The sequence below is a fragment of the Camelus ferus genome, chromosome 3 (genome assembly GCF_009834535.1).
Source record: "Camelus ferus isolate YT-003-E chromosome 3, BCGSAC_Cfer_1.0, whole genome shotgun sequence".
NCBI lineage: Eukaryota > Metazoa > Chordata > Mammalia > Artiodactyla > Camelidae > Camelus > Camelus ferus.
In genome coordinates, this window is record NC_045698.1 from 60428700 (window position 1) to 60453783 (window position 25084).

The following is a 25084-nucleotide window of genomic DNA, read 5'->3' on the forward strand; positions in this document are numbered from 1 at the left end:
GATTTAGAACAATAGTTTCTCCCACAGGTCGAACTCTCATTGATGTGAGCCCTACAACTTCCTTAATTACTTTGAGAAGCATACTTGAATAAAGTTGTACTGAAATAACCTATTTATCTACCACTCTGTAACTATAAACTTGTTCACGAAAAAGTTAACTCATCAGGCTTGGGCTTCTCTCCACATTTCAAAGAAAGGTCTGTCTTTCCGACTAGCCCTTGCCCTGGCTCCTAAGAGAAGACCTCTGAGCCCTTGGAATAATCTGTCTGGTAAGAGTATCTGTGTATGTTACACTATATCAGTTTGACCCAGGGCCAGGGATGGGGGTCTGAGCACATGAGGTGAGTCTTGGGGATGTCTACATGACATAACCCCAATGAAAAGCCAATAGGTCACCAAGGCTTGGGTGAAGTTCCCTGATTGGCAAAAGTTGACATATCATTTCAGGAGAATTAAGCACTTCCCCAGGTAACTCCACTGGGAGGAAACACCCAGAAGCTTGTCAGTGGTTCCCCCTAGACTTTGCCCCACAAGCACTTTTCATTTTGCTGATTTTAATCCGTATCCTCTCACTGTAAAAAACCACAACTGTGAATATAACTAACAGTTTTCTGAATCCTGTGAGCCCTTCAATCCTCATGCCTAAGGGTGGTCTTGGGGACCCTCAACACAAAACCTACTGCCAGTTTTTAAAAGAAATAAATGCACTGATTTCAGTCAGGTCCCCATTACTCTGCACTGGGAATCCTAATCAGGATTTGGAGAACTACTCAGCCACTTTGCAAGCTTTTCTGATTGCTCTCCAAACCTGCTGACATGGCCATATCCCCCGGTCTGCCATATTCCATACTTTGATATATGGCTGAATTTTTAACTTGCTGGTACAAGAGATGGTCTATCATCAAAAACATTGGAAATAGGGAACCCTACTACATTGTTGATGAGAATGTAAATTGGTGCAGCCACTATGGAAAACAGTGTAGAGGTGCCTTAAAAAAACTAAAAACAGAGTTACCACATTATCCTACAATCCCACTCATAGGCATATGTCTGGAGAAAATTCTAATTCAAAAAAATACATGCACCCCAATGTTTACAGCAGTACTATTTATAACAGCGAAGACAAGGAAGCAACCTAAATGTCCACTGACAGATGACTGGATAAAGAAGATGTGGGGTGGGGGTGTGTATGTGTATATATATCTATACACACACACACACATTACTCAGCCATAAAAAAGAATGAAATAGTGACGTTTGCAGCAACATGGATGGACCTAGAGATTATCATACTAAGTGAAGTAAGTCAACAAGAGAAAGACAAACACTGTATGATATCACTTTTATGTGGGATCTAAAATATTATATAAATGAACTTATTTATAAACAGAAACAGACTCACAGACATAGAAAACAAACCTATGATTACCAAAGGGAAAAAGAGAGGGGAGGGATAAATTAGGAGTTAGGGATTAGCAGAAACTACTATATATAAAATAAACAACGTCCTACTGTACAGCACAGGGAACTGTATTAAATATCTTATAATAATCTATAATGGAAAATATGAAAAAGCATATATATATATATCTGAATCACTATGTTGTACATCAGAAACTAACAATATTATAAATCAACTATACTTCAATTAAAAATAAAATTAAAATAAAAAACAATGGGAAAAAATTTGTCTTCAGAGAGTGATTAAGGAGTAATTACAAATAAGAGAATATAAATTTACAGAGAATAGGATTTGGGGACTTCAGGATACATAAATCCCACCAAAAATATTCATTATGGCTAGAACTAAAGAATTTGCCCCTTATCATTGACTTTAAAAAGTTCTCTCCCTCTAAGGTTGAGAGTCAGCCATCACTTCATTATGCTATTTAGGCAATACTGGGATTTTTCTGAGCAACTTTATTTCAACTGGATACATGCTTCTTAGAATCTATATAATCCAATACCTATTTTAATTTTATTCATAAATCTTGAGTATCCATATATTACTTTATTTAGACTCAATTAATCCTTCACACTAAAAATTGATCATGAAAATCAATTAATACTGATCATTTATTCTAATTAAATGATGTTTTAAAATCATAGGTATATAGCCTTTAGTGATTCTAAATGATATCAATTTCTATCTTTTTCTGTGTTGTTGATGTGGACTTGTTGATTTTTCTAAATTGACTGAAAAATTACAACATCTCTCCAAAGATTTTTAAAAACTTTTTCAGGCAAACTAAGATTGAGGACCAGTAAAATGTATTTGAAATTGAGTATCATAATACCATAGTCTTTTTTTTTTTAAAGCCTGGGTCTTAGTTTCCTAGTATAAGCAGAAAAATAGAAACATAAAATCTTCCTCTCTTCACCAAAAATAAACAACCTAGGGGTTGTTATTTAAATATTAATATTAATAAATAAAAGTAATAGCAATTATTGATGGTATGGGTGCACATAACTAACTTCCCTTCGTCAGTTCCATCTGTCGTACATTAGTATAAAGTCAAGCCTGAAGCTATAAAGGAACAAATGATGATTATACATGCAAGATTCTGGAAAATAGTGAGGGTGTTTCCTCACTATTTAGAAAGAAGAGAAAGAAAAGTCTCAATTCAGGGACAGGAAGCTATGATTTACATAATGAACATGGCCAAGAGACCTATAAAGAAGCAAGACTTAGATGGCAGAAAAATCACATTGGCTTTACTCCAAGACACCAGGCACATCCCTGGAAAATTCTGATGTGCTGGAATATAACAGTATGTACTTTTCCCAGAGCCAGAATCAGTGCGGTATTTGGCTTTCCTACTTACACTTGGAACATGGAATTCTTTTTCTCAAATTCCATCAGGGTTTCATTTATGTTTAGCACCTGCATACAGCCCAGAGGCTCTAAGAAGGACTTTTTATTTATGGACAGCAATTGCCCAACAATATAGCCATTTTGTAACTAAATGTATTCATTTTGATAATCTACATATTATTTAATATCTGGCAATTATGAAGATCAAAGTGTCACACTTACATATTGTAATAATCCTCTTTAAAAAAGTTTCTACAAATTCTCCACCATCATAAATAAGGAGAAACTGCTCAGCAGTGTCATATACAATGATAAAAGTTCATCAATAATCAAATCTATCAGCAGGGTTAAGAATCCAGCTCTGAAGTATGAATTCTAGCTCTACCATTTACTAGCTCTGAGACACTTAGTAAGCAATAATATCTTCAAACAGTAGTTTTCTCATCTGTAAATAGGAGGAATAATTTTAGGTAACATAAAATGAAGGTGAAAGTGAAGAACATGATGGATGTAAAACCACAGTGAAGTGTTCAATAAAAGTTAATGTGGCAGGATGGGGGCAATGAATATGAGGTCTACACCCCTCCATCTCCCTCTTTGCCAGTCACGCCGGAAACTGGGTGGGAAAAGGTAACTAAGTCAGTATATGCAAATTCCCAGAACAAAACCATAAAACACAACAAAGACCTTCTCTCCCAGGGCCTCCACCCCTGAGAGAAGACAGGATCTAGTAAGAAAAAATAGCAGGTACAAGTGGACATAGATGAGAGTGCTATGATGGGAGAAAGGGTGAGAGATTCCAAAGAGGTGGGAATGTTCGAAGATAGGAAAGGACGACAGATAAGAGTTAGTGCTGACAAAATCATCAGATATCCATAAATTGAGAGAAGTATGAATAAAGATTGAAATTTTTGCCTGAAGCATGTTTTCGTTTTTGGTTTGTTTTTTGTTTTTTCTTTAAATGCAGCACATTCCAGGACTGGATATGCGGGGTGATAGATTACAGAGATAATGAGTTGAATTGTATCTTTCCAAAATTTATATTTTGAAGCCCTAAATCCCAGTACTTCAGAATGTGACTATGTTTAAAGATAGGGCCTTTAAAGAAGTGATTAAACTCAAAATGAGGCCCTTAGGGTAGGGCTCTAATCCAATCTGAGTTCCATTAGAAGAGGAAATTTGAAAACACAGAACACAGGTGGTAAGCATGAGTAAAGACTATGTGAGGACACAGCACAAGGCAGCCATGAGCAAGCCAAAGAGAAAGGCTTCAGGAGACGTCAAACCTGCAGACACCTTGAACTCGAACTTCTAGGCTCCAGAACTGTAAGAAAATTTACTTCTGTTCTTTAAATCACCTCGTCTGTGGAACTGTATGGCAGCTAAAATAAACTAATACTAGAGGTACGTATATTTATTAGCTACACAGGGGCTTAATGTGAAAGTAGTGGGAAAAGGGGGTTGCCTGGAATCAGACTGACTGGGTTTGACTTCTCACATCAAACTGGTTCCACTACTTTCTGATATGACCTTAAGCAAGTTATTCACTCTTTCTGCACCTCAATTTCTTCATTAAAAAAAAAAAAAAACAGTATTACAATGATGTCGGTTTCATCAGATTGTTGTCAGGATTAAATGAGATAGAACAATATCTAGAACAGTGACTGGCATACAGTATTGATTAATGATCTTATTTAACTATTTATATTATCTGTTTTTCTGACCTTCAGCATATTCAAAGACCATGGCAGCAATACAGAGAGAGTCTCTGGATCAGCAGAAGCAATTTTAGCTGTGGGGTTATTAGAAGGGACAGCTTACTCCAAGTCACAAACATCTACAGCTCTTAGTTTACTGAAGTGACAATGAGAAAGGGTCTTCTCATTTAATGATATCCAAAGATTGGGATTCATTGGAAGAAATGTATTGAGTAAAGAAATTTGGATACAAATTAAGTTAAAGAGGCAAGAAGAACAATGTACTCTGGCTTTCTAAATTTTTAAATTCTGAAATATGTTGATATCATTTTTAATAACTAGATTTTTTTACTTTTATATTAGTTTGCAGTTCCAGATACCATTCTCAGCACTTTACATGTATTAACTGATTAAATTCTCTTTATAAACATATGTAATAGATAAAATTTATGAATGAAGACACAGTTACAGAGACAGGTTCAATAACATGCTCAAGGTTAAGAGCTAGCAAGTAGCAGTCAGAATTTGAATGCTGGTGGTCTGGGACCAGAATCCACCCTTTTATTTATCCTTTATACCACTTCACAAGTTTATTAGGCAGAAAACTTTTTTTTCTCAAATATATTTAACTCAAAGTGTTTATTCCCAGGATGCTATAGTGCTATCATTAATTAGGAAAAAGTGGTATGGATCACTCATTTGAGTATTAAACAAATATAAATGCCTAATATCATAGTGATTAATAGCAAGATCTCCACTCTTGGGCTTATATCCCAGATCTATATAAACCTAGCACAAGTTATACACGCTGATCTATTTGAAATTGCTAAAGACCATTTTCAAGATATCATGAGCACAGGTGACAGGACAGGAAAATCAGATGATATACTGAGAACATTATCGTGCCATTTTCCTAGAGCATATATGGTAAACTAAAGAAGTGGAAGTACGTCTGGAAAGGTAGGTTTAAGGTCAGCTTGAAAAGACCCTTGACTGAGTTCCAAGAACCCAAGTTATTATTTTTAAAATGAAAATCATCATTGGTTCTCAAGCAAGAGGTTAAGTTAATCAGAGTGTCCTGAATGGGATGTGCAGGAGAAATTGAAATTGGGGTTGTAAACAGGAACACCACTACAATACTTCCAGGTATTGGACAATAAGGATCCAACTTGGTTTGTAGCAATAGCCATGTAAAAATAGAAAACAATGAAAAAAGTGTCACAAAAGAAAGTCATATTTTGTCACTCACTAAAAATGGAGGGAGAAAGAAGACTGAGGTTCCTCCAGTCTGAGCTCATTGGCTCATTCAGGTGCTATCAAGAGAAAATGGCAGGAAGAGAAGATCCTGGTTTTAACAAAGATAAAGAGTTTGATTTTACGAAATAAAACGGCAGTTTGTTTTCCACCCATATAAATACGTATCTATCATTTCTACCTCAGGAAAGTAAAGTTCTAATGATTTAAAACAAGAGACCAAGGAGAAACATATTTGAATTAAACATACATAAATTCAATAGCCAAGACATGGAAACAACCTAAATGTCCATCTACAGATGACTGGATAAAGAAGATATGGTATATTTATACAATGGAATACTATTAAGCCATAAAAATGACAACATAATGCCATTTGCAGCAACATGGATGTCCCTGGAGAATGTCATTCTAAGTGAAGTTAGCCAGAAAGAGAAAGAAAAATACCATATGATATCACTCCATGTGGACTCAAAAAAAAAACAGAAGACACATGAACTTAAATACTGAAACAGACTCAGAGACATAGAATACAAACTTGTGGTTGCCAAGGGGGGGGGGGGTGGGTAGGGACAGACTGGGAGTTCGAGATTTATAGATACTGACAGGTATATATAGAATAGATAAACAAGTTTATACTGTATAGCACAGGGAAATATAGTCAAGATCTTGTAGTAGCTCATGATGAAAAGATTATGAAAACAAATATATGTATATTCATGTGTGACTGAAAAACTCTGCTGTGCCCCAGAAATGGACACATTGTAAACTAACTATAACTCAATAGAAAGAAAGGAAGGAAGGGAGAAAGGAAGGGAGGAAGGTGGGGGGAGAGAGAGAGAGAGAAAGAGAGAGAGAAAGAGAAAAAGAGAAAGAGAAAGATTGAACATTATTTGATTTAAAGTGACCCAAGCCAACACAAAGAGATTGCTCCTTCAGGCGAACCATTAGCTATTGACACAAATTACTATTTGACAAGGGATTAGAAAAAAAGAGTCCAAAGGAAAAAAATTAAATGTAAACACTGCTTTAATCCTCTTCCTTTCTGCTTTTTGCTAGGTGCTTTACAAATTGTGAGTTAACTCTGTTTCCAGAGTTTTAAAAAAACAGTTGCTCGTTATTAACTATTTCTAGAGGTACTTTGCACTAGGGCCAAATTTCCAATATTGTATTTGTACAGATAATTCAATTTAGGTGACTTGGGAATTAGTCTTCAAATTAGAACTGGTTTTAAAATATTGACATCAAGTTAATGAGATTTTGTCAAATTTTTAGGAATTTCAGAAACAGACTTTTACAGAGTCTGTTTATGAAACAAATACTGAGGATTATTTGCAAAAAAACTTCAGCAGAATCTCCAGAGTTGTGTTTTTTTTGTTGTTGTTTTGTTTTGTTTTGTTTTGTTTTAAGTCATTATGCTTCTACAGAAGCCAGCATAGTCTCTGGAGCTTTAACAGATGACATTCTTCACTTTGCCAGCAAAGTACTGCAGGATGTATCACAGACCAGTAAATTACTGGAGCAGAGCACTAAACGGGGCCCTGAAAAAGTTAATGCACCTTTCTAAATGCCAAATTTTTACAAAGTGGCTTATTTAAAAAGATAGATGTCAACCCAGAGTACTATACGCATTAAATTCCTTAATAACAGATTTTACTCAATATAAAAGTAATAAAGGAAAGTAAATACATTTTGGGAAAAAAGTTGATTTTTCTGACTTCTCAGGAAAAAGGAAAGTCTGATAAAACCATTAAAACTTTTCACCCACTCCCTAAAAGATAATTAAATATAGAGTAATATTAGTAATTTCTGCATTTTAGTATTTGAGATTAGTCAAAGCACAAGAACAAAGGCTGTTTTTAATTGCTCCAATAATAAAGCAGTATTACATATATGTACATATTATATACTCAGTTGCTTATATTATTATTGCATTGCATGTATTATTGCTTGTATATATTCCCATTTGAAACTCATTTATATATTTCTTTAAAATATGTAATTTTGTATTTTCAGGTAAAAATGGTGTATATGAGCTTGGAGGTCAGCAGATCAGGGTTCAAGTACTGGCTCTACTGCTTCCCAGTTTTGTGAATTCGGGCAAGTTACTTAGTCTCCCTAAACCTTAACTTCCTCATCTGTAAAATAATAATAATAATAGTAATTATCCCATAAGGCTGTTATAAATACTAAATAATTACTCTATGAAATCACTTATAATTGTGCTTGGATATAGTATACCCACAATATGTGCTGACTTTGACATTAACATCATTATGGTTCATTTCACTCCTCTCAATAAACTGTTAACTATCCTTAAGGCAATGACTATACCATACTATGTTTCTGTAATTCTATGTATCATCTAACATTGCATCTAACACTCTCAGCCTTGAGTGACTGCTTTTCAAAGATTCCCTCTCCTTTATCTTCTGTAGGAGTTACTGACATATTCTACCATTCCCTAGATTTGAATATCTATAAAACTTACAAAGGCAGTGTAAAGCAGAACTGTCACTAAAATTTTGTTTGAAATTTGAAATCAGAAACACTGAGCCAGAAGCAAAAATAAATATTTTGTTCAAATAATAGGAAAGCTTTTCCCAAGCTAGTCTCAATTCCTCTGAGGTCCCTCCATACCAAAACCATAGTACTATGAACACACCTGGGCAAGTTTAGTCCTTTCACTCATCCTATAAAAAACCATTACACTTCTATTGTCTTGGATAGGTTGTCTATTCATCTTCAATGTTCATCTTCTTTTCATTGATAATAGAAAAAAATTGCCTTTGTGAGTTTAGAAGATAAGACGTGCACATAAAACAATTTACAGGTTCTCTTGGAGGTGAGGCTCAGTATCCCTGATATAAATTTAATCCATTTACAGTCTAACATCTTTGGAAGGTAATTATACTTGTGACAGGGGAAGTCTAGTGGCTTCTTGCCTTGCTGCTTGCCTTTTCCTCTGCTTGGAATACCCTTTCCTCTCCTTTCAAAGTCACTCTTTGTCATCTTTCAGAACTAATTTCATGGATAACTTTCACAAGAAAATCCTTTTGAATCCCAAAATTGAATCAGATTCTCCTCATTCAATCATTAATTCAACAAATATTTGAGCATCCATATGTGCCAAGTACTATTCTATCCATGGAAATACAACAATGATCACATTAGCTATAATGCCTCCTAGTGATTACCTACCAAGGGAGGCAGAAAGAGAGATAAAGCACATAATATGCCACAGGGAACAGTAAAATACAAGATGGCAGAAAAATAAAGCAGGCTGGGGGTGGTTAGGGCATGACATCCTGACCATTGGGTAACTGCTATTAAATAGGATAGTTATGGAAAGCTTTAATGATACAGTGACATTTAAGTAGCAATCACAAGGAAGTGAGGAAACATGGTTGGTGTATGCCCAGAGGAAGGGTGCTCCAGACTGAGAGAACAGCAAGTGCAGAAAGTCTGAGGCCAAAACATGCTTGAATGTGTTCAAAACTGAAAGGGATGCCCATATGCCTAGAGCTGGGTGGTCAGGGTCAGCATGGTGAGGAGAGACAGGCAGACATGTGAGGCCTTTCACCTTTCAGCCTTAGGACTCTAGCATTTACTGTGAGCCAAGAAGCCACTGGGGGTATCTGAGAAGAGGACTGCCATGATCTGACTTATGTTCTAGTGAATTAGTCTGATTTCTCTCTTAAGAAAGGGGTATACATAAATCAGGCAGGAAGATGGCAGGTGAGTTAAAATTTTACAGTGGTTCAGAGGAAAGAAAATGGGGGCTCCCCATGTTTTGTTTTGTTTTGCAAGTTGACCATAAGTCTAGCCTGCCATTATCCTAATTGGTACATTTGTCTTGATACAACTGTAACTTCCTTAAGAGGAGAAACTGGTCTTACCATTGTATCATAAACATTTTACAAAAAGCTTGGCATATTATAGCACTCAATAAATGTTTACTGAATAAATAACTGGACTAGCAGAGATTTTTTTTAAATTCAGACCCTGAAGAAGCCCAAATATCATGGACATTTTAATAGAAATATTCATGTGAAAAGTCATCTGGCATGATTCAGGAGAGGAGAAAAATATGAGTATTATCCTTCATTTTTTGAGATATTAGCCTTCAATTCTATTCAGTAAAAATGTAAAGGAATTAAAATTAGTAATGTGAGCCAACTCCACAAAGGCAACTGAAATAATAAAAGTAATGGATTTTGATAATTACATAAAATGAAAATCATAAATAATGTGGATAAAAATATAAAGTGATATTAATAAGTAAACATCTGTTTTATATTACTAAGGTCAATTGAGAAAAAAATCTAATTGTAAAATCTAATTGTAGTAAATATATCAATCAGTATTTTGGCAAAAAAATTTCAAAATTGAATGATAATGAAATGAGAAAATTTTTATCAATCAAGTAAGTTTTTAATATTCCAGACAAGTAATGAACCACAAAAGTGTTTGTCTATGTATTAGTTTGCCATTGCTGCTGTAAGCAATTATCACAAACTTAATGAGTTAAAACCACACAAATTTACTATCATATTCCTATAGGTCAGAAGTCTGACACAGGTCTCAATGAGCTAAAATCAAAATGTCAGCAGTGCTGCATTCCTTTCTGGAGGCTACAGGGGACACTGTATCTCCTTGTCTTTTTCGAGCTTCTAGAAGATGCCCATTCCTTGATCCATGGGTCCCTTCTTCCATCTTCAAGGCCAGCAATGCAGAGTCCTTCTCACATTGCATTCCTCTGACCTCTTCTGCCTCCTCCTTCCACTTTTAAGGACTCTTGTAATTAAATTGGGCCCACCCAAGTAATCCAGGATAATTGCTCTAAAATAAGGTCAGCTGATTAGCAACCTTACTTCCACTTGCAACTTTAATTCCCCTTTCTTATGTATAGTAACGTATGTACATGTTGCAAGAATTAGGACATCTAATTTTCCAAGAAAGAAATACAAATGATCAATAGGCACATGAAAAAATGTTCAATATCACTAATTATCAGAGAAATGCAAATCAAAACTACAATAAGGTATTACCTCACACAAGCCAGAATGACCATCATTCAAAAGTCCACAAATGACAAATGCTGGAGAGGCTGTGGAGAAAGGGGAACCCTCCTACACTGCTGGTGGGAATGCACTTTGGTGCAGCCACTGCGGAAAACAGTATGGAGATTCCTCAAAAGACTAGGAACAGACTTACCATATGACCCAGTAATACCACTCCTGGGCATATATCCAGAAGGAGCCCTACTTCAAAAAGACACCTGCACCCCAATATTCAGAGCAGCACTATTTACAATAGCCAAGACATGGAAACAGCCTAAATGTCCATCGACAGATGACTGGATAAGGACATGGACATCTTTGGGGAGCATCAGTCTGCCTATCACATTGTAATACAAGTATTATTAATTGTATTAACATGTAAGATTAAATTAAAAAGACATTTAGAGAAACTTGGCATGTATGGAAGGAAAAAATTACCATTAAAAAGAAAGAGACAAGAAATTTCAACATTAAACTTTACTGAAATTAACAATACTTGAAAAGAAAATCATATTTCAGAATTATTAGATCTACATTATATCTGTACCAAAATTCTGGGGAGTTTTAGGTATACTGTTTTGTTTACACAATCTCCACACTTTTGCAGGTAATATCTATCAATATTTATAAAACCTAACCAATTAAGAGAGTGAGAGAAGAATTAGCAAATGAGTTAGGAATAATATGCATTTCAATATGAGGTGCCCTTTTTCACCTACATAGCAGAGACTTTTTAAAGCTAATACTCAGTGCTTGAGAGGACACAGAGAAATGATTGTTCTCTCAAACTGGTGGTGACCTGTCAATTTGAGCATCCTTTCTGTAAAACAAATCAGCAGTGTAAGCTTTTAAAGTCTCCTGTTTTACTCTAAAAATCACATTTCTAAAATTCTATCCTAAGAAAAAAACAGAAGTCTAGAAAAGATATATAGAAAAGGATATTCATCACAGCAGATGTTATCAAGAGCAAAAATTTAAAATGACCTAAATTTTGATGCATCTGTGTGATGGCATACTATATAGTTACCAAAACTATGTTTCCAAAATGTTTAGCTATATGACAAGATATGATGATAAATGAAAGGTGTTACAAGTCTTATTGTATATGGAAGATGGTTTCAACTAAATGAAAATATACATGCATGGACAAGTAACTGGAAAAAAGTATTATGTGACTATTTCTAAGTGTTGTAGTTATGAGTAATATCTAATTCTTCTTTCTGCTCTTTTCCTAATTTTTAAATGGACTTCTATAGCTTTTACTTTTAAACTAGCACACTTTAAAAAAAAATACTACCATGAATTCAAGTTAATAAGCCATATTTTTATGCAAGTATTTTCTTATTTCTTTCTGATACTTTCTCCTCTATCTCCAATCAAGTATGCAGTAACCACTGGAGTTAAGACTTTGATTTATATATCAAAAATTTTAAATAAAAAGAGGCAAAAGTTGCATCTACATTCCTTTCTTTTTTATTCATAACCTAAATTCTTCAAAGTACTAAATCCAATGCTATTTTGGATGTCCTTATTTAAGTTTCAAAGAGATTCTATTTCCCATGAATTCTCCTACCTTAGTCTCTAGCTAGACAGCAGGTAACCTATTCAGAAAAGACAGGATTTTTAGTTTTAACTCTGTAAGTCATTCTCCTAACTTTCAGATCTGTTGAAATATTATAGCATCCTATGATTTTCTGGCATATACAAAAAATTGGAAGGAGGGGTAAAACTATGGAGACAGTAAAAAGATCAGTAGTTGCAGGGGGTGGGAGGTAGAATGGAACAGACAAAGCTCAGAGGATTTTTAGGGCAGTGAAAATACTTTGTATGATATTATAATGATAGATATATGTCATTATACATTTGACTGAATGCATAAAATGTGCAATACTGAATGAACCATAATGTAAACTGTAGACTTTTAAGTGATAAAATGTGTAGGTTCATCAGTTGTAATGAATATAGGGAGTATAAGGGAAGTCTCTGTAACTTCCTCTTAATTTTGATGTGAACCTAAAACTGATCTAAAAGATAAAGTATTTTAAAAAATTGAAGGGGTAAAAGAAAAAAAAGGAAATATAAGTATGTTCACACCTCCTTGTCAATTTAAAAGAATAATAAAATAACAAAGTTCTGTCTTTCATCTGCCAAATTTAAATACTAAAAAGGCTGACATTCAAAATTAGTTTAGCTAATTTGTTTTCATACATGTAATTCATATGCATATTTGTGCATATACATGTATTATTTTCAAACAGGAAATGAACATAGTCTTATCAGAGAAATCATTCTGGGAATTTAACATAGTCTCCTTCCCCATTTGCCCTCTGATAATCACTCTTCTCCTACTTTGAAAAGGAAAGGCATACTTGTCTCTTTTCATCCTGAATCTCACCACGGTGCACTGCCTTGAAGTATAAACTTCCCTGGTGCACAAAGGAACAACCTGAAATACTGATATTAAGAAATCTGTAGGGGAGGGTATAGCTCAGTGGTAGAGTAGGTGCCTCGCATGCACAAAGTCCTGGGTTCAATCCCCAGTACCTCCAATAAATAAACAAACAAACCTAATGACCTCTCCCCCACAAAAAATGAAAAATAAAAAATAAAAATAAAAATAATGAATAAATAAATAAATAAGAAATCTGTAAAGACTTCTTAAATCAAGGCACAGTAAACACATGATACGGCTTTCTGTCTGTCCTTATTTTTATTATACCTATCTCCATAAACGGCTAAGAGTAAAATTAAAGACAGGATAATATGGCCCACATTAAAATTACCTAAATTGAGATATACTGTGAGTAGGGCAGCAGGAGTGAAGACAATTTTTGTTACCCTGTCCCTCCCCTGCATACTGACAACACTCCTGAGGGAGAAGTCTTGTGAGAGCTCGGGCACAAGATATTAAATGTACAACCACCTTACTGAATCCAAGTAACAAAGACATGTTGAAATAATCTCTTATTTATTCATCAGAATCACTCTGGAAATCAGAAGTAATGTGGTTATCGTAAGAACACACCAATGTTTTCAAAACTGAAAAACAAAGGCAGACATTTTGTGACAGGAAGTAAGTCTGCCTTGGCTGATTTATTTGACAATGGAAATTTATATTTCCAATTAGGTTATAAGGTGAACATTTTCCATGAACAGAAAGAGTTAAGCCCACAGTTAAAAGTTTGATAGAACTATATTTAAAATACTTTATAAGAAAGAAGGCCTTTATCAAAAAACTTGCATGGATGTGTTACAGTAAATGATATTTTTATTTCACCAACACTTTCTGAGTACATCGAGTTAAACAAGATGCCTTTACGTCAAAAAGTAACAGTAATAGATGTCACTTGAAAAGCATTTATGGTTCTGAGAAAGGAAATTACTAATGCCTGGGTAGTCCTTTTGTAAATCAGATGACTTCTAACACTCTGCTTACAGTGAAAGTGAAGGAAGTCCAGATCAAGCTGATGATTGAAATATAATTTAAATGATACATCACTATATAATTTTTGACATTTGACTAATGAATTAAAAATAGTGACATTCCTATTAAAAAATAAATGTTATTTCCATCTACTTATTTATGTGAAAATATTTATCAGTGTTTTTAACCACAAAAAAATACAAGTAGAATAGATGTAAAACTTGTCTCATTCTATTAATAAATAAGATACATCTATGAATACATAATGCCTTTAACCCCCCAGAAAAAAAACCTTTAAATTTTAATAATTACTTTTTTCAAGATTTATAAATTTGCATACTGATTTGATTAATTATGCAGCAATAATAGTTGTAATGATAATTCAGTCGTGAAAAAGTTCAACGTTTACACTTCATGGTCACAGGAAATAGAGATTTTAATCTCAGTTAATATAAATATTTATGTTGCTAAAAATTAAGATAATTATACAATAAAACATTTTCAAGCATAAAAGTGTATTATATTAGGTTAAATCCTTTGGGGAAAATGGGAAGGCAGTATGAGTTCAAGGAAAAAAATCTCCAACTATTAAGACACTGTTCTTTTTTTTAAATGGATGATGTTGGTTTGATATCATTGCAGTTACATTCTACTGGATACTTTTAAAAGAGTGATGCTATAATTTTGGTTTACAATGTTAATACTTACAATAAACTGGGAATTATATCCTTTACAACTCTTTAAAATTAGAATGAAAAATTTTAGAAAGTGGTTAAATATTGTGTGATGATATATACACAGGGACCACACAAGAAAAAGATGTTGTCACTGTAAAACTTTATGCATCTTCCTCCCTTTAAATAAATAGAAGAGCAGTCACCTAGAAAAGAAATCTAACCAGACTCTCCATTTAGGCAAAGAGTTCTACAGATTATTGTAATCAAGGCTAAAGAACATTTCCATTTGGGATCACAAGTTGGATGTAATAAATACTGAAGAGTTTTAAACCCAATTTTAAGTAAGAGGGAAAAAAAGAAAAAAGATTTTCCTGCAGAGTGCTAACTGGAAGTAGTTTAATGACTGAAAATTTGCTTACACCTCATGATTTATGATATGCCTCAAGAAGCCAAATTAACCAGAATGCAACAAGCACAGTCCTTTTGGCTGATGTGATCCCCTCAACAGACTATTTAGATACCCCTATGTGGTAAATCTGAATGGTTAACAGATGATGATGGTTAGTAAATCTAAATTATCCAAAATAGCTGCTTAGTTTAGGGCCACACTTATTTCCTACTAGAGAGAGAGCACTCATAAAACATCCAAGTCTGTTTTCCCCTCATTTAAATGATTTAGCTTCCTTCCTTTGACAGTGACTGAAAGCATGTCTGTTTAAAAGGCTCTTTCATGCACTTAATTTCTTTTTTGACTTTTACTTTTTACTGAGATACAACATAAAATACACAAATATTAAACATACTGCATAATTTTTGAAAAGCATGTGCAAATGGAACCTCCATCCAGATTGAAATGTAGAATATTACTAACACCACAGAAACTTCCTCTTGCACTTTCTCAGTCATTCTCACTTTCTCATCCACCAAAGGTAAGTATTAATCTGATTTCTATTACAATAGGTAAGTTTTGTCTGCTTTTTTGAACTTTATAAAACAAAATCATACAATGTATACTCTTTCAGGTCTGATTTTTTTTTTTTAAAAAGTCACAGGGTGAGAAAGTATATTGTTAATATATGTATCTGACAAGGGACTTGATCCGGAATATGTAAATACAAATAAATTTTAAAAGATAGACAATCCATCCACACAAAAACTACTAGAGCTGATCGAAGAATTTAGCAAGGTAGCAGGTTACAAGATTAACGTTCAAAAATCAGTTGCATTTCTTTACACTAACAATGAATCAACAGAAAACTAAAGTAAAAAAACAATTCCTTTTAAAATAACACCCAAAGTAATAAAATACCTAGGAATAAATCTAACCAAGGAGGTAAAAGAATTATACACAGAAAACTATAAACCACTGAGGAAGGAAATTAAAGAAGACTTTAAAAAATGGAAAGATATCCCATGCTCTTGGATTGGAAGAATCAATGTTGATAAAATGGTCACACTGCCCAAGGCAATCTACAGATTTAATCCAATAACTATCAAATTACCCAGGACATATTTCACAGAACTAGAACAAGTCATAATAAAATTTATATGGAACCATCAAAGACCTAGAATTGCCAAAGCATTACTGAAGAGAAAGAAAAAGGCTGGAGGAATAACTATCCCAGACTTCAGACAATACTATAGAGCTACAGTCATCAAGACAGCATGGTATCAGTACAAAAACAGTCCAATGGGACAGAATAGAGAGCCCAGAAATGAACACACAAACGTTTGGTCAACTAATCTTCGACAAAGGAGGCAAGAATATACAGTGGAATAAAGACAGTCTCTTCAACAAGTGGTGTTGGGAAAACTGGACAGCAGCAAGTAAAGCAATGAAGCTAGAACACTCTCTTACACCATACAGAAAAATCAACTCAAAATGGATCAAAGACTTAAACATAAGACAAGATACAATAAACCTCCTAGAAGAAAATATAGGCAAAATATTATCTAACATTATCTGACATCCATCTCAAAAATGTTCTCCTAGAACAGTCTACTCAAGCAACAGAAATAAAAGCAAGAATAAACAAATGGGACCTAATGAAACTTATAAGCTTCTGCACAGCAAAGGAAACCATAAGTAAAACAAAATGACAACTTACAGAATGGGAGAAAATTTTTGCAGATGAAACCGACAGAGGCTTGATCTCCAGAATATATAAGCAGCTCACATGACTTAATAAGAAACAAGCAAACAATCCAATCCAAAAATGGGCAAAAGACCTAAACAAGCAATTCTCCAAGGAAGACACACAAACGATCAATAGGCACATGAAAAAATGCTCAATATCACTAATTATCAGAGAAATGCAAATCAAAACTACAATGAGGTATCACCTCACACCAGTCAGAATGGCCATCATTCAAAAATCCACAAATGACAAATGCTGGAGAGGCTGTGGAGAAAGGGGAACCCTCCTACACTGCTGGTGGGAATGCACTTTGGTGCAGCCGCTGCGGAAAACAGTACGGAGATTCCTCAAAAGACTAGGAATAGACTTACCATATGACCCAGGAATCCCACTCCTGGGCATATATCCAGAAGGAACCCTACTTCATGTTCATAGCAGCACTATTTATAATAGCCAAGACACAGAGACAGCCTAAATGTCCATCAACGGATGACTGGATAAAGAAGAGGTGCTATATTTATACAATGGAATACTATTAAGCCATAAAAACCAACAATGCCATTTGCAGCAACATGGATGCTCCTGGAGAATGTCATTCTGAGTGAAGTAAGCCAGGAAGAGAAAGGAAAATACCATATGAGATCGCTCATATGTGGAATCTAAAAAAAAAAAAAAAAAAAACCACACACACAAAGCATAAATATAAAACAGAAATAGACTCACAGACATAGAATACAAACTTGTGGTTGCCAAGGGGGCGGAGGGTGGGAAGGGATAGACTGGGATTTCAAAATTGTAGAACAGATAAACAAGATTATGCTGTATAGCACAGGAAAATATATACAAGATCTTATGGTAGCCTATGGAGAAAAAAATGTGACAATGAATATATATATGTTCATGTATAACTGAAAAATTATGCTCTACACTGGAATTTGATACAACATTGTAAAATGATTATAAATCAATAAAAAAAAAGTTAAAAAAATAAAAAATAATAGACAATCCAATTTAAAAATAGACCAAAGATATAATTGTGGTTATTCTCTTCAGTAATATATTTCATACATTTTGAGTATCTTCCTTTTAAGCCCTGAGTCTTCTGAGATCTCAGTCTCAAAAGCTTTAAATTCTTCAAGTTCCCTTCTTTAAATTAATCTCTTCTTTCACATATTCATAAAGCATTTGTTAAACTCTCCTATGTTCAGCCCTGTGTCATACAATGGAGAAGTAAAATAAATAAAGCTCCCAGCCTCAAGAAGTGGAGACCAGTAGTTTAGATAAGTCATGTAGAAAAGTAGTCATACTCCAATTATCAATAGCAATACTGGCCATAACAGAAATAGAATGATTAACCATTCTTGCTTGACATGGTTGGAAAAAGTGATTAAAGAAAAAAGTTAACACTGGACTGGTTTAATCTTATGTGATTAGAGTTATACACCTGAAACAAAACAGACAAATATCCTAAGGGAATGTCCTTCTCTATGATTTTCTTTCCCATGCCTCTCTAATCATAGAAGTCAGCCTTTGGTCCTAAGAAAGGAGAATATATAAAAAGCCTTATGACAGTAATTTGATGTATCAGAACTAAGAAGCATTCTTACTTCTAATTTTACATTGACCTTGGTATTCCAGAACTGGATAACTCTTTCCAACCAATACCACATTCCACAAAGTATTGGATTTTCTGACCCTGAATCCTAATATTCCACTAACTGCATGCTTTATAGCTACCTGTAAAATTTCTTAATCTAGCAGTTTTAATGCTTAGATCACCATCCATCATCTATTTTTTCTCTCTTATCTCTATATGCCACATCTGGAACCCTCTTCAGTCCATGGTTAAAGTACCTTCATCCCTAAGAGTTTGTTTACTTATTTGTTTGAATTTTGCTTTTGGAATGATTTCCTTATTTTATAATCCATATATACTTCCCCCAAATAAGAAATAGACCTCTAGTCTTGCTCTTGAGTTTTGACTCCTGGTTTTCATTCAGCTCTGAGTCACTTCCACTCTCTAGATCCAAGGCCTTTCCAATCTGGCCTATCTCACTTTTGTGGAAGTGTGAGCGACAACAAAAGGAGAGAAGGGAATTTTTTTTTTAAATAAAAGAATGCAATGGACACAACTTTTCCTTTTCAAGTCAAGATTATCAGTTTTTAAATCTTTGTATCTAACATTCACATGTATTTCATGGATTTCTCTTGCGCTTTCATGATACACTGAGTCATAGCCTGGAACAATTTTCTTAAAATCTGGCCTACCTACATCAGACTATCCTACTTACTCTGAGTAAGATTCTTAGACCCCACTGCAACCTACTGAATGAGAATATCTGGACCTGAAGCTTGCTTATCAGAACTTTCCCTAAGAAGCTCCAAGTCTTAAAACAACTGAAATGAGACAATTTCATGAACAGACTGTCCTCCAACAAACTTAGGTATTTATTTTTTCCTACTCTTTGATAAGCAATATGGGAAAAATTCAAAGGACTCTCATAAACAGTCCAGGAGGCCTCTGATATCATGTAAATAAGCCCAGGATGGCCTCATTGACAGATGAGAGACCATATGGGGAGAGACACCACATGTTCTTTCTGAAGCACCAGATACATGACTGAAGCCATCCCAGACAATCCAGTCCAAGCCCAAGCCAGCCCTGATGAGAAAAACTGCCCCACCTAGGTACAGAATTGTGAGAAAACTTTTTTATAGTATAATGTTTTAAGCTACTAGTTACACAGCAAAAACTAACGGATGGACCCAGTAAAATTTCTTTTGCAGAAAATTTGTGCTAAGTGGCAACACATTCTATCACCCATTTTCTCAGGGCAGAACAACTTTACCATATATTCCGTCTGGTGTGAATTTGTCCTTTCCCATTTCCTCCCTTTCTTCCATTCATTCACAAAAAATTTGTTGCTAATTTTTTTCTGAAGAGGTCCTATTTTTTTGTTAACAACATTTTAAAAGCACTATTTTTTTCACCATCAACTCCATGTAAAGTTTTATTAAGAGGCAAGGCAATGAAGTTCTTTATATAAAAGCACAAAAATTGGGAACTGCCTCAAACTTCATGACTAGGAGTACAGCTAGATAAATGATGGTATTTGATGGAAAAATATTCAGCCATTGAAAATCATATTTTTGAGAAGGAAGCAAGATGACGGAGTAGAAGGACGCTTGTAGCTCACCCTCTCCCACAAATACACCAAAACTCACATCTACGGACCCACTCAGCCAACCAGAGCACCTGCCGAACTCCGATGGAACATCGCCCTCTTCAAAAGACAAAGACGCCAAAAATCCGATAGGAAAAAAGAAAGAAGAAAAAGCAAAACAGTGCGGGACGGGTCCCACGGGGAGGGAGCGGCAAAGGAAGACTGGCACTCGTTCGCTGGGTCTCCCCTCTCCAACGGAGAGGCCAGCGGGACGGAGAGGGAACCTCCAAGGCTCAGATCTGCCCTGAGGACCCCTTGACCAACAGAACTGAGTTAAATGGACACAAAGGGTCCCTGCAACACCCAGCCCGAGACGCGAGCCAGCAGCTGGGGCCAGGGTAGGCGGCCTGAGGCAGGCAGAGGACTGGGGTGGCTGCACTGAGGCAGCCCCGGGGGACTGCAGGGGGCTGCACGCCATGGCTGGGAGGGGATACAGAGCAGAACAACCTCAGTCCCCCATAAATTGCAAAAAAAGCAAAGCAACACGGCTGGTGTGCCCTGGGGGAAGGGGCGCCGTAGCCTTTGTCTCCTCAGACCTGCGCCGCCATTACTGGCACTTCTCACGAGAAGAGAGGCAGGGCTCAGGCACAGCTGCCATATTCTCCTATACACAGCACCCGGGTGGGGGTGGGGCCGAGACCTGAATCCGCACCCAGGGGCTCTGCAACCTCCTAGGCAGGACTGAGACTTGTTTACAGCTGGAGGCAGATAGGATCTTTCTGCCTGGCACCTCAGAGAACTCGCCAAGACAAACAAGGAGCTGAGATTTGGCCCAGAGCAGAGGCGGGGCCATTTTGCAGTCTTCCCCGAGCCCACCTTCGGAGCTCCGACCCAAGGCAGAGTGGGCAGCTGCACAGAGCAGTGAAGCGACCAGCGCTGGGAAAGGGCGGGCGGCAACCTGCTTTTCTGGCAGGAATGCAGCACCTGACCACGGTGCTGGGAGGGGGCATGATCCGCCCACCTGCCTCCCCTGAGTGCAGCATCTGACTGCGGCATCGGGAGGGGGAGTAGCCCACCTGCCCACCAGATAAGAGCTCAGCACCTGACCCAGTGTTGGGAGGGGGCACGATCTGCTAGCCAACAGACACTGGGAGCAGCACAGAAGAAGGCGCCAACAGAGGGCCTCTGGAAACAGCAAGCTGACTTCGTGAAACAGGGCAAAGACACAAAGACCTCTCAATAAACTCATTAGGAGCACAGCGTCTCCAGGAGAACTAGGTAACTGAGACTCCTTAAGCCACAGTGCCAGAGAGATATGAGCAATATGAAGAAGCAGAGGAACCACTCCCAATTAAAAGATCAAGAGAAATCCCCTGAAAGCATAATCAGGAAATAGACATTGATGGCCTACTAGATCAAGATTTCAAAAAACAAGTGATCAAAGTACTGAAGGAACTAAAAGAAACAGTGTCTAGAGATATAAAATATGTCAAAAATGAAATAGAAGCTATAAAGAAGAACCAAGTAGAATTAGTAAACTCATTTGCTGAGATGAGAGCTGACCTAACAGCTGTACAAAGCAGGCTAGATAATGCAGAGGAACGAATAAGTGATCTAGAAGACAGGACAACAGAAAGCACCCAATCAGAACAGCTGAAAGAAAAACAAATAAAAAACAATGAAAATATAAGGGACCTATGGGATAATATAAAGCATGCCAATCTATGCATAATAGGGATTCCAGAAGTGGAAGAACAAAGGGGACTGAAGAGGTATTTTAAGAAATCATGACTGATAACTTCCCAAACCTAAAGGAATCAGATATCCAAGTACAGGAGGCTCAGAGGGTCCCAAACAGGAAGAACCCAAACAGACCCACACCAAGACATATTATAATCAAGATGGCCAGAGTCAAGGATAAAAAAATGATCCTAAAGGCAGCAAGAGAAAAACAAAGAGTGAGTTACAAGGGAACTCCCATAAGGCTCTTAGCTGACTTCTCTACACAAACACCACAGGCCAGAAGGGCATGGCAAGATATATTCAAAGTCCTGAATGAAAAAAAGATGCAGCCTAGGATACTCTATCCAGCAAGGCTATCCTTTAGAATAGAATAGATAAAGAACTTCACAGACAAGCAAAAACTAAAACAGTTTAGCAACACTAAACCCATGCTAAAAGAAATATTGACAGGTCTACTCTAAATAGAAAAGAAGCAGGATGCTACAAAAATGAGAAACTCATAACTGGAAAGGAGATAACTGCCATGAATTACAAAAAGAATAAACACAAAATTGTAAAAGAAGACATCTAAATCATTAAGAGTGGGAGAGGTAAGCAAGGAAAGCCATTGTGGAAAACAGTATGGAGATGCCTCAAAAGACTAGGAATAGACTTACCATATGACACAGGAATCCCGCTCCTGGGCATAAATCCAGAAGGAACCCTACTTCAAAATGACACCTGCACCCCAATGTTCATAGCAGCACTATTTACAGTAGCCAAGACATGGAAACAGCTTAAATGTCCATCAACAGATGACTGAGTAAAGAAGATGTGGTATATTTATATGATGGAATACTATTCAGCCATGAAAACTGACAACATAACGCCATTTGCAGCAACATGGATGTTCCTGGAGAATGTCATTCTAAGTGAAGTAAGCCAGAAAGAGAAAGAAAAATACCATATAAGATCGCTCATATGAGGAATCTAAAAACAAAAACAAAACAAAACAAAACATAAATACAAAACAGAAACAGACTCATAGACATAGAATACAAACTTGTGGTTGCCAAGGGGGCGGGGGGTGGGAAGTGACAGACTGGGATTTTAAAATGCAGAAGAGATAAACATGATTATACTGTATAGCACAGGGAAATATAAACAAGGTCTTGTGGTAGCTCATAGCGAAAAAAAAAATGTGACAATGAATATATATATGTTCATATATAACTGAAAAATTGTGCTCTACACTAGAATTCGACACAACATTGTAAAATGACTATTACTCAATAAAAAAGTTTAAAAAAAAGAAAATCATATTTTTGAAGAATATTTAGTGACAAGGAAAATACTTATAATGTAATAAAGTTAAGAGTATAATTTAAAACTACACATATAGATATCCATACAACCATATATAAAAGTGGAGAACATGTATTAGGGTTTTAACAGTGGTTATCACTAGGTAACAAGATAATAAATGATTTTTACTAGCTTCTATAATGTTTTTCTTTATCAGTCAGTGCTTATACAATGAAGATTTATTACTTTCAAAGTCAGAAAAAAAATATATTCAAAATAAATACATAAATTGTATTCTTATTTCCAATTCTCCAAATTAATCATTAAAATTTCTTCTGTAAATTATATTCATTATAATTTATTCAAAATGAAAAATAAGAAAATGTGCTTTTGGCCATTAGAGTTTACACTGAGTACTACAGGGCTTTTGCTTAAAAAAAAAAATTATCTAATACAGACAATACAGTAGCTGGGGAAAAAAAGTAAAAACCAAAAACAATATTAAATAAGTAATATTGGGTGTTGCTACAGCCCCAACCACTCAGATGCATTCACTCTGTTTTTAGATATAAATGATCCTCAGTCACACTGTTTTTCTTTCTGAAAATGCAATTTTTCTATTTAATATTAAATAAACGTATTGGGGTTAGGATAAATAACCTAAGTATCTGTGGAAAACAGTGTTTTTCATTAAATACTGTTAGAGAAAAGACAGAAATATTGTATCCTAACAAATTTGTTTTTCACATGAATATAGATTAAAAATTGTGAAAATATGTTACGTGTAATCTAGGATTTAGCAAATAATTAAATATATTGTGGGTAGGAGAGACAGCTACCTCATTTGTCATAGGAAGGACATAAAAACAAGTTAAGGGAGAAGGTCAGAACAGACCTTTGAGGTTTGGATTAGGATTGGATGTATCAGTACAAAGTCTGCTGTTGCTGCTGATACTACCAAGTAGTAGTAATGAACATGCCTAACACTCAGATTTTGGTTTCTAAATGACATTCTCCAAGAAAAGTAACCAGGACTGGGCTAGGGAAAACATAATATAAGTCTGGAACATTTTATAGTGTCAGAAGTTAAAGAGTATCTTCTGATATGATGCACTGAGAAGGACACAAAAATCAGTTCTCTACTGTTTTTGGCAAAAATGCATAATATAAAATTGAACATGAAGCAACGTGAGACAAACTCAAACTAAGATTTATTCTACAAAATACTGGTTAGTATTCTTTTTAAGACTGGGGAAATGCCCGATTAGAAGAGAATACAGAGTTATAAAAACAAATACAATTTGGGGATTCAGGATTAGATCTTAGATCAGATAAAGAACATTGTAGGAGGAAGGAGGGTATAGCTCAAGCAGTAGAGTGGCACACTTAGCATGCATGAGGTCCTGGGTTCAATCCCCAGTACCTCCTCTAAAAATAAACCTTATTACCTCCCCCTGCCAAAAAAAAAAAAAAAAAGAAAATTGTAGGAAAATTGGAAAAATATGAATGAGGTTTATAGATTGATTAGTAGTGATACATAAACATTAATTCCCACACTTTGATCATTGTGCTATGGTTACGTTAAGATGTTAATATATGGTGAAAATGAGTGAAGGAAATTTTTATGCCATTTTTGCCAGAGTTTTTAAAGTCTAGAAATACTTGAAAAATTACAAGTTTTTTTTTTAACATTTCATGTAGGACAGGGTACATTTATTGTGGTGTCACTCATACTCTCATCCAAAAGTCATTCCTAACTTTAGAGTTAATTGTCATTTTATCTGTTTTAAAGACTTTTCTTATAACTTTAATGCCCCTATTAGTA

General features: G+C 35.5%; 1 long non-coding RNA gene and 1 other non-coding gene across 2 annotated transcripts in view; one reads left to right on the forward strand and one right to left on the reverse strand.

Moving 5' to 3' along the window:
• Nucleotides 1-25084, reverse strand: part of LOC116662232 — a 275084-nt gene that overhangs the window by 150250 nt on the left and 99750 nt on the right. The gene's annotated exons all lie outside the window — the stretch shown is intronic.
• On the forward strand, nucleotides 13307-13378 carry TRNAA-CGC. Its single transcript has one exon. It is a non-coding gene; the product is annotated as a tRNA-Ala (tRNA).